Here is an 11255-nt window from a genome sequence, read left to right as displayed (position 1 = left end):
CAGTTTTTTCTGAAAAGACTAGGAAAATGTTCTTTAGTCAGGACACCAGCTAGACAGACTGAAGGCTGTTGGCATGGGGAGACTGGAGGTGGGCTAAACAGATGTGAAATATCATATTTGGTTAGGGTTGCATATTTGGCTTTCTTTGGTTGGGTCTAAGTTGGAAAAAGAGACAAAAATTACAAAAGCTGTGAGTTATTAATCGAGTCCTGGCCATGATAGGCCAATTGCTATAGGGGTTATTGTTTGGTTTCCTGGATTGTTGTAGCAATAACAATCTGACTTCCTACGAGTCTAACATACAGCAGGACGGCTTTCTGGCTGGTTATTACAGATGAAGAGATTGGTTTCTTGGGAAGGTTGCTGTGGGTTGTGGGTCAGAATTCTATTTTTATATATGGTCTGTGCCTTGTCTGTTGTATATTCAGTCTCTCTGAAGTAGGGAAAGGCCAGAAAGGGGAGAAAATCTCCCTTCTCTATGGCTATCTCACTCCCGTAGTAGGTGCAGCTTTCAAGGGCAGAAGCTTAAATGTGAGGAAAGGAGCACAAGTAGGTCCCCCTTGCCAACCAGTCTTGAAAATTCCCACTGAGGATTTATCCCAAAAGTCATCAAGAAAAACAATGTGTACAAAAAAAAAAAACCCCCCAAAACAACTACAGAGTTCAAATTAAAATGTGTGTCTAGCACAGAGAAAATCTCTAAGTGAAACAAAATTCCCTATGAAAACATGAATGACACATTATTTTTTGCAGTACCCTGTCACTGGGGATGTGTTAATACAGGAGTGAGCCTGGCAAAGAGGGAGAGCCCAAAGCTGAGAGCCCAAGAGAGGTAACTTGCTCCACTAGAGCTGTGTATGACCCACAGGGACCTGGGGAATACCACTAACTTTACCTTTGAAGTAGACTGTATTGGCCATTCCAGTATCGCACACGCAAATCTCTTAGCCTTCCTACTTGATTTGTGTTTCTGATCATTCTGTTGATGGGCTGGCATTAGCAGAGTATGCCCTGGTTAATATTCATCATGATTGATTTTACAGTCTGACCCTAGTCTCAGTGGACTGATGCCAGTGAAAAGGAAAGGTATTTAGGAAACCAGCCAAAATACCGATACTGCACCTATGAAAAATGGAACCCCAAATGCCCTGATATCCACTCCAATTTCCTGGTTTACCTGGTGTTAATTGCTTCCTGGCCTTACTCCTTAGAATGGACCTTGAAATTTCATATCCTGTTCACTTGGAAGACTGGCATTTTAGTCCTTTTCATGGTAAGGAAGTGGATGCATTTTTATTTTTGGGCTTTACTAAAGACAGTTCAATTAACCTTTGAGCACTGTTTGACAATTCTGACTTGGCATCTAACCATTTTCTTATATTTTCTCCTCTACTGGAGTCTTGGTGGCAAGAATAGGAAATTAGCATGAACAATTCACTTATTTCCTAAATCAAATCAGGCAATGGGAATTCGTGCAAGAGTTATTACTATTTTTTGAAGTTGATTTTTAAAGGAATGATTTATTCTTTCCTAATGTACTTATCATCCTTTTTTGCTATAGGTCACCTAGCATGTATTTCTCATTTGTCTTATTTCTCCATAGAAATCTCCTCAGTAGATTGAAAAGGAAATGAAAGCAAGCAAGCAAATTAGTCTAAGGGCCTTTGGACCACACTTCTATATAGATGGTCTGTTTCCCCAGAGCTTTGTGAAACTGCACTACTGCCCTTCCTTGTATTTAATGAGACCTGTGGGCAAACACATGATTCAGGAGAAACCAAGAGGCAGAGCTTAAATATGCTCTGATGACAGCTGACTTGTGCTAGCCATTGCAAAAGAACTTTACTAATGGTTCAAGCAGATGGACAGAAGAAGGCTAAATGTTAGAATGTGTGAGAGGTCAAAGGGCAAGGTGAATGAGGCTGGTGATTTCCTGAGGTCTGTAGGTGTTTTGTGTTGCAGCCTAAATTGAGGGTTGTTTTTAATTTGATGCATTTTTCTAAACTTTAAGTAGGTTCATTAAAAAAAAGAAAGAAAATCTCAGCTTCTCTTTCAGTTCCCACTAAATTTGGGGTTTTAACTTCCAAGATAATATAGCATTTATTTGTTTTTGGGTTTTTTTTTTTTTTTTTTTTTTTTTTTTTTTTTTTTAGATAATTATTTTTTATTGAAGGGTAGTTGACACACAGTATTACATTACATTAGTTTCAGGTGTACAACACAGTGATTCAACATTTATATACATGATAATTCTAAGTACCAGCTAATATAGCATTTATTTGTAAAGTGTGGGAATGTGGGAATTCGTAATACATTTTTAAGTGGAAGTCCAAAATGGTTTATTTAATAGATATTTTCTACAAAACATGATCCCCTGAGTTTTCTTTTAAACAACAATGAACATATATCTTTTGCCTTTTTCTAACTTAAAAATAATTTTTCTGCTGGAGCAGGGGAATTATAAAACAGTTTAAATATATTGTGTAAGGAATAAATACCATTTGTTTGTTTCTGGAAAATCCTCCTGGTCCAGATATTTGCTGAGATTTAGGCTAAAAATTAATGCCACTTTTCTATTTCTTATGATTTTGTAAATATTGTATCTTTCAGCTTTAATCAAGTTTTATTGAAGCCAAGACATGAACTAACCTTTAGTTTGACAATCAAGCCCTTTAAAGGAGGTCATAAATTTAAAAGGAAGATTGTTTTTGTTCCAGAAAGATATTATTTCCAAAGCTGAAATGTAGGTAGCACTTATGGGAAGAAACAAACTCAAGCTTTGTTACCCAAGGTACATTCTGTATTTCTCTGGTTCAAGGAATGGAGCAGGTCCCCACGAGAAGTGGAGAAACTCTGGAGGTGCCGCTCCAGCCACCCAGGTACCAGGCCTTTCTTCTAACTGGGATGTCACTGGCATCGGCAATTGCCCTGGGTCAGTTATGTGTTTATTTAAAAATAAGATTTTAATGATACGAAACCAAAAATTTAAGGGTGTGTAAAATTGCACCTCAACAATTAGACATATTCTTTATCACCTTGATTTCCAAACCCTTTCAGACTAAAATTCACTTGGGAGTCATAAAAAATTGCCAGGAGTGGCCATTAAAAAAATTACCTCAGATCACAATTAGCAGCTCTTTATTGGTAGTTTTAATACATACATGGAGGTGCTTACCATTTCAGGAATAATTCACTAAAATCAGCTACATTTTTTAAAAGAGTGCACAAGCTGAAGCTGGGGTAATTTAAAACCAACACATTCAAAATTCAAAGTAACATCCTTCCCTTAGGCGGTTACTTTTTCTTATAAATTAGTTTCTGGTGATCAACTGGGTGAAGTCTCTGAAGGTTATATTCATTATTAAATGGGTTCTTCGGATGATGGGAAATTCCTCAAAAGAAACCTAGAAAAACAAAATATAACACCTGCAGGAGGTAAGAATACATATAAAGTGGTTATTTCTTTGTAACTGTTTCATGTTTCTAGCTAAAGACTTTGACTAGAAAATTTTTTTTACAATATTTAATAAGTAACACCTAAAGAGAAAAATTTCCATTCCATTGATTTAATTAATTTCCCCAAATTGCTTAAAGCTTACCAACCAGTTTATGAACAAGAAGATACAACTTTTGCTGACAGGAGACTTGATTGAAGAGCTAAGGCATTAAAGGGAGAAGAAATGTCAGTAAACTTGATTTGATTATGTGAACTTGATTTGTTTTTAGTATATAATTTAAAAAATTTTTCATATGTAATATAAGCGTGTATTTTGAACTACTGTCTAGCTATGATAGGTAGATTTTTATGATTTTTAGTTATTGCCTTTGAATGCTTTTTAAAAACATGTGTCCAGGAAAATGTTCTTTTGTACCTCATGTAACTGTGAGGAGACAGCCTGGTCTACACCCGGAGCAGTGAGCATGGCCCCTGAGAAATGCGGCTCCTCTCGCAGTTTTATCAATGACTGGTTTTGTGAGATTGGTAATGATATAGTGGATCAAGGAGTAAGGGACCAGAAAGATTGAACATTTTTGTAACCCTAATACGTGTAGGTTGAACCTGTTTAGAGATGACAATGAAAAAAGCACACTGTAAATGTTAGGCCACATACACAGATATCGGAAAAAAAAGGGGTGGCGGTGAGTAGGGCCTAAGTGGACAGAGGGTTTGTTGGTGAATCCTCTATAACGAGGTTATTGTGATGTTAAACTGCTGGCATTATTAAGCATATTCCTGCAGTCCATACTGTATTAGTCAGGCTAGGCTAGGTTATGGTACAAAAACAAATAGCAGCTAAATCTCAGTGGCTTAATTAACAAAAGTGTTATTTTTCATTTGTGCAAAATCTGTTGAAACTCTGATTGCTTTTTCAGGGCTATTGTACAATTGTCCTCCATATGGTCACCCAAGAACTCATCTATTTCAATCTCAGGACTCCATCACCTCTACCTGCTCTGACTGCTGCATCAGGGGAGAGAATGCGGGAGGACTTTCCTGGACAGTTAAATGTGTCCGCTCTCAATCCACCAGTCTCAACCAGAATGTGGCACAGGTCCTGCCTAACTGCAAAGAAGGAGAACTGTACTTTGTGAGTATTACAAATCTGTATCAGGCACACTTAAGACTCTTGGTAGACTGCTGTTTATTTTCAGACTCTGAACTGTGACTTCTATAACTCTTTTACTGAAATAGTTTTTATAAGCTAAAATTCCTTCAGCTTAGTAGAAAAGTGTCACTTTGATTTTAATCATTTCTGATTAAGATACATTATTGTTTTTTAAATTTTAAGTGGGAGATGTTATCTGGAATTGATTTTGAAAACAATATTCATTGATCTTTCATCAGCAGGGATTGTGAATGTTTGCTCTGTGTCAAGCAGCACAATGTGATCTTACAGCAACAAATATTTAAGACAGAAAATAAATAAAAAGCCCCCAATATTCTCCCATAGTGGATTGGTGGGGACTGTCTTAGAGACTGTTGCTCATTTGCTGAAGGGCCACTGAGCAGCAGGATGGGGTTGGGAGAGGCATGAGGGTCATGACAATTTCAGGGCACATACATCTCCAGGTTCCTCCACAGTGTGAACCATCAAAGCTCTGGCTTCCACCTCCTACTGTTTGAACAATAATGACAGGTCACCTATGGCATAAGCAAATAATTCCACTGGAAGCAGACACTATTTCAGTAATCCAGAAGGCAAAGCCATATCGTTATCAGCGTAAAAGACAAAACATTTTTGGTTAAGAAACATAAAGAGGTACATCAGTCGGGATTTTTAGAATAATTGCTGATCCTGGTTGTCCTTGGGAAATTATTCTATCAATTATTGAAAAAGCAGAATTTACTTCTCTGTTTATAACTATGGTGAAATTACAGGCAAAGTAATGAAAGCTTTCTAGTAGTTTAAACCCATTGTATTTCTTGGCTTCACATATTTGTTTTTAATAGGTTAAAATGTCACATTGATCAAAGGTTATTTCAAAAACATGTTAGACAAGCACACTGGACACTGCATAGCTATGATTCAGGAATGTAAACCTAACTGGATAAAGAAATAAATCCGTTAAGTCAACAACAAACCAGGCCAAACTAAAGGCTTTTATTTTTATTTATTTCCTTTAATTGGTTGGCATCTAAGTCTGTATACCACAAGAAGATTTGTATTGTGCTTACATTTCCGAAATGGCTTCTCCTTTATGCTTTTATCTATGAAGTGTTACAAGAAAAACTAGTTCCATCATCAGAAAGTTTGGGGGACTGTAATTTCCTGATTCAGTTATCTGTGGCAGGGCTCTGAAATCAGAATTTTCAAAAGAATTCCCTAAGTGATTCACATACATACCTGTTTTGGAACCTATGAATAATTTAAACTGCTTCAGAGCATGTGAAACTTGGGGTCTAAGAGAGATGTAACTATTCCATGGCAACACTTTATGACAGTGTTTCACAACAGGATGGCTTTTCGGCAGCCTTGTGACTCAGTGGGTTACACTCTACCCAAGGCTCCTGATTCTTACCTGCCCTCCAGGACGCATGCATTCAAGCTCTGCCCTTCATGGACTCTGGCCTCCATTCTTTGGTTCTTCCGTTTTGTAGCAGTACGATCTGGGGCTAACATTTAATTCTCAGCTCCACTTGCTTCTTCTGAAAAGGAGCTACTTTTTATCTGTTTGGTAGCAGTAGGAAACATTTTCATAAGAAAGCACCCATTCAATGCCTGGAACATAAGTAAGTGTTCCATTTCTATCTTAGAGTAAGAGCCAGAAAACCCTCCATAGTGTTCAAAAAGAAAATTCCACTAGAGTAAATTTTAAAGATCTTACTGGCTGTTTTCAATGACTCACAAATTGGGCAGCATCGCATCTAGCAGGTGGAAAGTAGCTTTAAAGAGCTGCACAGAGTGAAAGGTTTTCATAAGCTGAAGGGCTCAGGAACAAGGAAGTCACACTGGAAAACAAAAAAAGGACTGGTTACTGCACGGTCACTTTCCTGTAGGAGTTGGCCAGCGTCTGTCAGGCAGGTCCCTGAGCTAGAGCTGGTGTTTTCTGAGTGACTACTCTAGGATTCCAGCTCTGAGAGCCAAACTGTAATTAAGTCTTGATTCAGTGATACGCGGCTCCGTTTTGGGTAAGCAGATCCATTTGGGGCATGTTGTCTTGTTTTTAACAACAGACTGTGTCCCTGCTTCCATTATCCTGACATTTTCTATTATCTTCCCCTTTGCTGGCTTCACACTGGCCTTCCTGCTGTCCCTCAAACCCTCCTGGCACACTGCCCAGGTGGGTGCCTGTAGGGAAAATGGAAGTTGCTACAGCCAGGATCTTCACCTGACCCTAAACTACCTGATGATGTAATTGGCCTACTGCCGAGGCTAAAGCTTACACACCCTTTGGCAATGAGCCATTATTGTCAGTATTACTGGATAAAGACTAGATTAATGATACCAAAAAAAAAAAATAGTGGACACAGAGAAGTTCTGCATCTCTGGACAGCTCAGGTAACCTCTCCTAGCAACGGCAGAGCAGTGCTAGTCTAAGAGAGGAAAAACACTGATGTGGGGTGATGTATGTATCAATCTAAGGAGTGACTCATTAGTTATATTAATTATACTGGTAGAAGTTTGAGGATAATCATACTTCCCTTAGCACAAATAACTTATGTCCAGAAAACCTGCATGAGAAGCATATTTAAACTGAGATCCATGGAGGTGCTGCTAGTAACTGGCAGACGTGGTATTTGAATCCAGGTCCCTTAGATGCTAAAAATATGATTCTAACCACTATGTCCATGTTTTCCAACCAATTCATAAAATCAACTCAGTGAGTATAGCCTACAATTAAAAAAGAATACATATAAATAAATACAATAGAATAGAAAATATCACCGTGCTATTTACAGGGTACAGCTTCAAGAAACTTTTAGTTGAGGTGTGTTTGTGTGTGTATTATCAGATCCTGATTAAAAAATATATTTCTTACTTTAATTAGAGATAAAAAAATATCAAAAGCCACAGACAGAGAAACCATGAGAGGTATCAATTTTTTTAGGTCCAGGCAAGGTTAGGAAGACAGCTCAGAAACCAGGAATGTTCAACTATAATGTTTGACATTTTAGCCACTTCATGCTTTCTTACAATAAAATCTATCTGTATGGCTCTAAATTGGTATTAAAGACACTTTTTAAAGGATCCTATTTTATACAAGCTACATCAGACCATCTTCATTAAATCTTACCAAAAACTAATATAGGGTATTGGAGTAGCAATGTTTGAGAAGGAATTTTTCTATTTGAAGCAGAAAGTTTTTCATCAGGTGCTCTGTTATGTATTTCATTTATAATAGTTCTTACAGCACATTTTGCTTTGTCTTTCAAGGAAGCAGGAAAAGTAGTTTTTGTTGGTTCGGTTTTGAAGTAAGATTCGACCTTCTCAACACATGGGTAATAAGGATTTTAAAATCTGATCAATGAAAGCAAATTACTTCCAACAACCAAATGTGTGAATTTTGATTCAAACAAGCTAACAGTAGAAGGCACTTCTAACACAACTGGCAAAATCTGCATGTGGCCTGGTATTTTATCATCAAGAAATTGTTAAATTTGCCAGGTATAAAAATGACACTGTGGTTATTTAAAAAAGAAAAATCTACATAGGGATGAACTGACATAGTATCTGGGATTTGCTTTAAAGCACTTCAGCAAGAAAATAAAAGTAAAAGGGAAAGATAAAGCATACTTTATGAATCAATATGGTTGGTATACTGAAGTTCATAATTCTATTCTTTTTATATTTGTGAATATTTATAAAGTTCAACACATTCTGAGAAAATGAAAAAGATATACTTAAGAATTTAACAAAACAAATTACTAAGATAAAAACTATTGCTAAGTACCCCAGGAAAGAAAAAAAACATAGTCATACTTGCCAGGTATAATATAATCAAAGTTCAATTTCATTTGTTCTTTAAAAAATAGGATGAAGTCATAGTATGGCTATATTTCTAAGTCTAGAACAATATTATCAATCTTATAAAAGACTGAGGTGCCATCGTCATCCTATTATAAGATTAACAATTTTTATAATGTTGGTAGGCACAAAAAAATAGCACAAGAGATAACTGGCAAATGCAACAGGGAAATCTTCAGTAGATATCTTTCAAAAGCAAAAGGTATGTACTGGCACCCTAACAGAGGCACAAAGAACATACCGTACACTCTAGGGGACTGAAGGAAAGAAGTAAGAGTCGGGCTTTCTGCTTGTGTACACTGTTCCTAAGATCAGGTATTTTAAAAATTAATATATAACACTTCTGATTTTGTTTAAAGAGAAACTGCCTTGTAATGCATTTTCTTGACCTTTGTTTGAAAGAAATAATAAAGCAAGCTGTGCAGTGAAATAGCTTGATGTGGGAACTCTGTGGAGCAAATATCAAAGAAAGACATTGCTGTGGTCTATTGAATCAGTGTATCTGAGAGACGGCACTGCTGCTCAGAGAGGTGGATTAGCCTCCCGTCCTCAGTTTTATTTTCCTTTGTGTTGTTTCAATTTCTATGGACCCTTGATATTGTCTTGACAAAAAAATGTTTCCCAAGAGATACTATTGGGATGCTGTGTCACCATGTGACATTCAAACCCTTGCTAGGTGGCTAGACTGGGTGACAGGAGAAATAGGTTTTCAACAGCACAGAGCAGTCTTGTTCCCACAGGAGCCTTGAGAACACTGTTTAAGCAGTCCCTCCAAATTTATGTTACTATTTTGGTCACAGGCATACTCTTTCCACCTGCTGCAATATGCAATTAAAGTGAAGCTTCCGTCTAGGCTAACTTGAAAACAATCTTGTCAACAGCATCTTGTCATAACAGTAGTTTCCCATAGTGTCCTTGATATTAAAAACCATTATGTCTTAATATGACGGGCTTTCCTTTAACACATTGGACGATTGTTCACAATTAAGAAAACTTCTTATCAATGGCATCACATAACTGATAAAGACAGAAATATGAAGATTGTATTTCCAGAGTGCAAAGTTTGCCTAAAAAGGGAAATATGTGTTCTTTTTTAATTTTTCTTCCCTCTTCTTCCATTTATACCTTCTAAATATTTTTAAAATGTATAACTCTCTGGTAAGAATGAAAGTTAAAAAACACAAAACAGTAAAATATTAGTATATATAGATTAAAATATGATTTTACTATATAACTATATTAAATATGTTAACTTTTTACCACTTATCCTTTAAAAATATGTAAGGCTAAAGTAATATTATTTTAAATGAACCATACTTAGATAAAGGGATTTGTGTTTATGGTGAGAAATAAGGCACTTAAATAATTCTGATAACAACTTAATGTTAGTATTTGATGAACTTCCTTAATCTTCCTCAAAATAGAAAATAATAATATAAACTAACTTACAACCAAACAGCTACCCAAGTGCCGAGGATTTCCTGCAGTAGCTTAGCTCTCATTACAAAAATTAAATGAGTTTTAAATGAAATTTAACAAACAATACTTTTGTTACTACCAATAATCAGATGTTAACATGAAAATTCTCTGGCAACGATTTTTAAAATGGTTCTCGGAAGAAAGAAGTGCATCTCCGCTGGGGCTAGTTCAGGTCTTGGATGCCACAAGTCACTTCTTAAATTCACCAAGAAGAAAGTGTCTCCAAGAAAACAGTCATTCACTTGCGGATAAAGTGGGTTATTAGCAAAGGGGATGACAACACCATTCTCCAACTAGAGTTCCCCAGTTCTCACTCGGCAACAGGAGCACCCGGAGGAGCTTCCTAGTGGGAACAGGAACATCTACTGTTTACAGAAAAAAACAGAAATGTAGCATTTTAAAAATTAAATCAGAATGAGGAAATGAAAGAAACTGTTCAACTGCATTACTTGCATATTAGTTTTCCCCCAGATTACTAAAGTAATATACACTTAGTACACACAGTTCTGAAAATGAAGAGAGATATAAAGAAAACAAAAATCCTTCTTTCCTTACTACCCAAGGGCAAGTAACTACTTTGCAAATGTATTTACTTGGTATCCTTTCAAGAGACACAGTTGTACACATGCTCAGAAGTCTGGATCAGAGGATATACACAAACTGCCTCTTGCTCTCGTCATTTCATTCAACAACTCCATTCTATTCTGTAAGTAGGCCAAAACTTTTCAGATCACTCCCTCACTGGTTAGGTATTTGGCTTTTGAGTCTTTCATTATTAGGAACCCAGAGATGAACACTCCTACTAGAAAACTTGTGAACGTATCTATTTCCTTGGGAAAAAAATTTTGTGTGAGATTACAAGCACAAATGATATGCATATTTTTAAACCCAACACCTGTATTGGCAACCTGCTTTCTGGAAGGGTTAAACCAAACTATAATTCTTCCATTTACCTTCTTCAGAATTGAATATCACTTTTCCATGTAATAGGTGACAATTTTCTCAATACTACTTTAATAAACAATTTCTTAATTACTGGTGAGATTGAACTGGTTTTCATATTTATTAATCACTGTGCTTCTTTTGTGAATCATGATCAAGGACTATTTTCCAATGAGGTGACATATTAGTATTTACTTATTATTCTGTAAAAATATATTCTACATTATTCATCCTTGTCTACCATCTTCAATAAATATTTTCTCAGTGTTATTGCCTTTTAATTTGGTTTACATGTCTTGAATTTCAAATCACCTAATCCGTTCTTCAGTGATTTCTCACATTACTATTTTTAATAAACATTTTATT

The 11255-nt window shown here is 36.3% G+C and overlaps 1 long non-coding RNA gene across 3 annotated transcripts in view; it reads right to left on the bottom strand.

Annotated features, from left to right (window-relative positions):
* LOC130683858 (uncharacterized) overlaps positions 1 to 11255 on the bottom strand; it is a 50737-nt gene that overhangs the window by 10960 nt on the left and 28522 nt on the right. Inside the window, exon 6 of one of the 3 annotated variants that reach the window (XR_008997893.1) lies at positions 3176 to 10290. This is a non-coding gene — a long non-coding RNA (uncharacterized LOC130683858). The remainder of the gene's footprint in view (positions 1 to 3175; positions 10291 to 11255) is intronic. The other 2 variants (XR_008997892.1, XR_008997894.1) reach the window with 2 other exon arrangements.

The sequence above is a fragment of the Manis pentadactyla genome, chromosome 5, assembly GCF_030020395.1.
Source record: "Manis pentadactyla isolate mManPen7 chromosome 5, mManPen7.hap1, whole genome shotgun sequence".
NCBI lineage: Eukaryota > Metazoa > Chordata > Mammalia > Pholidota > Manidae > Manis > Manis pentadactyla.
This window is presented reverse-complemented; position numbering and strand designations above follow the sequence as displayed.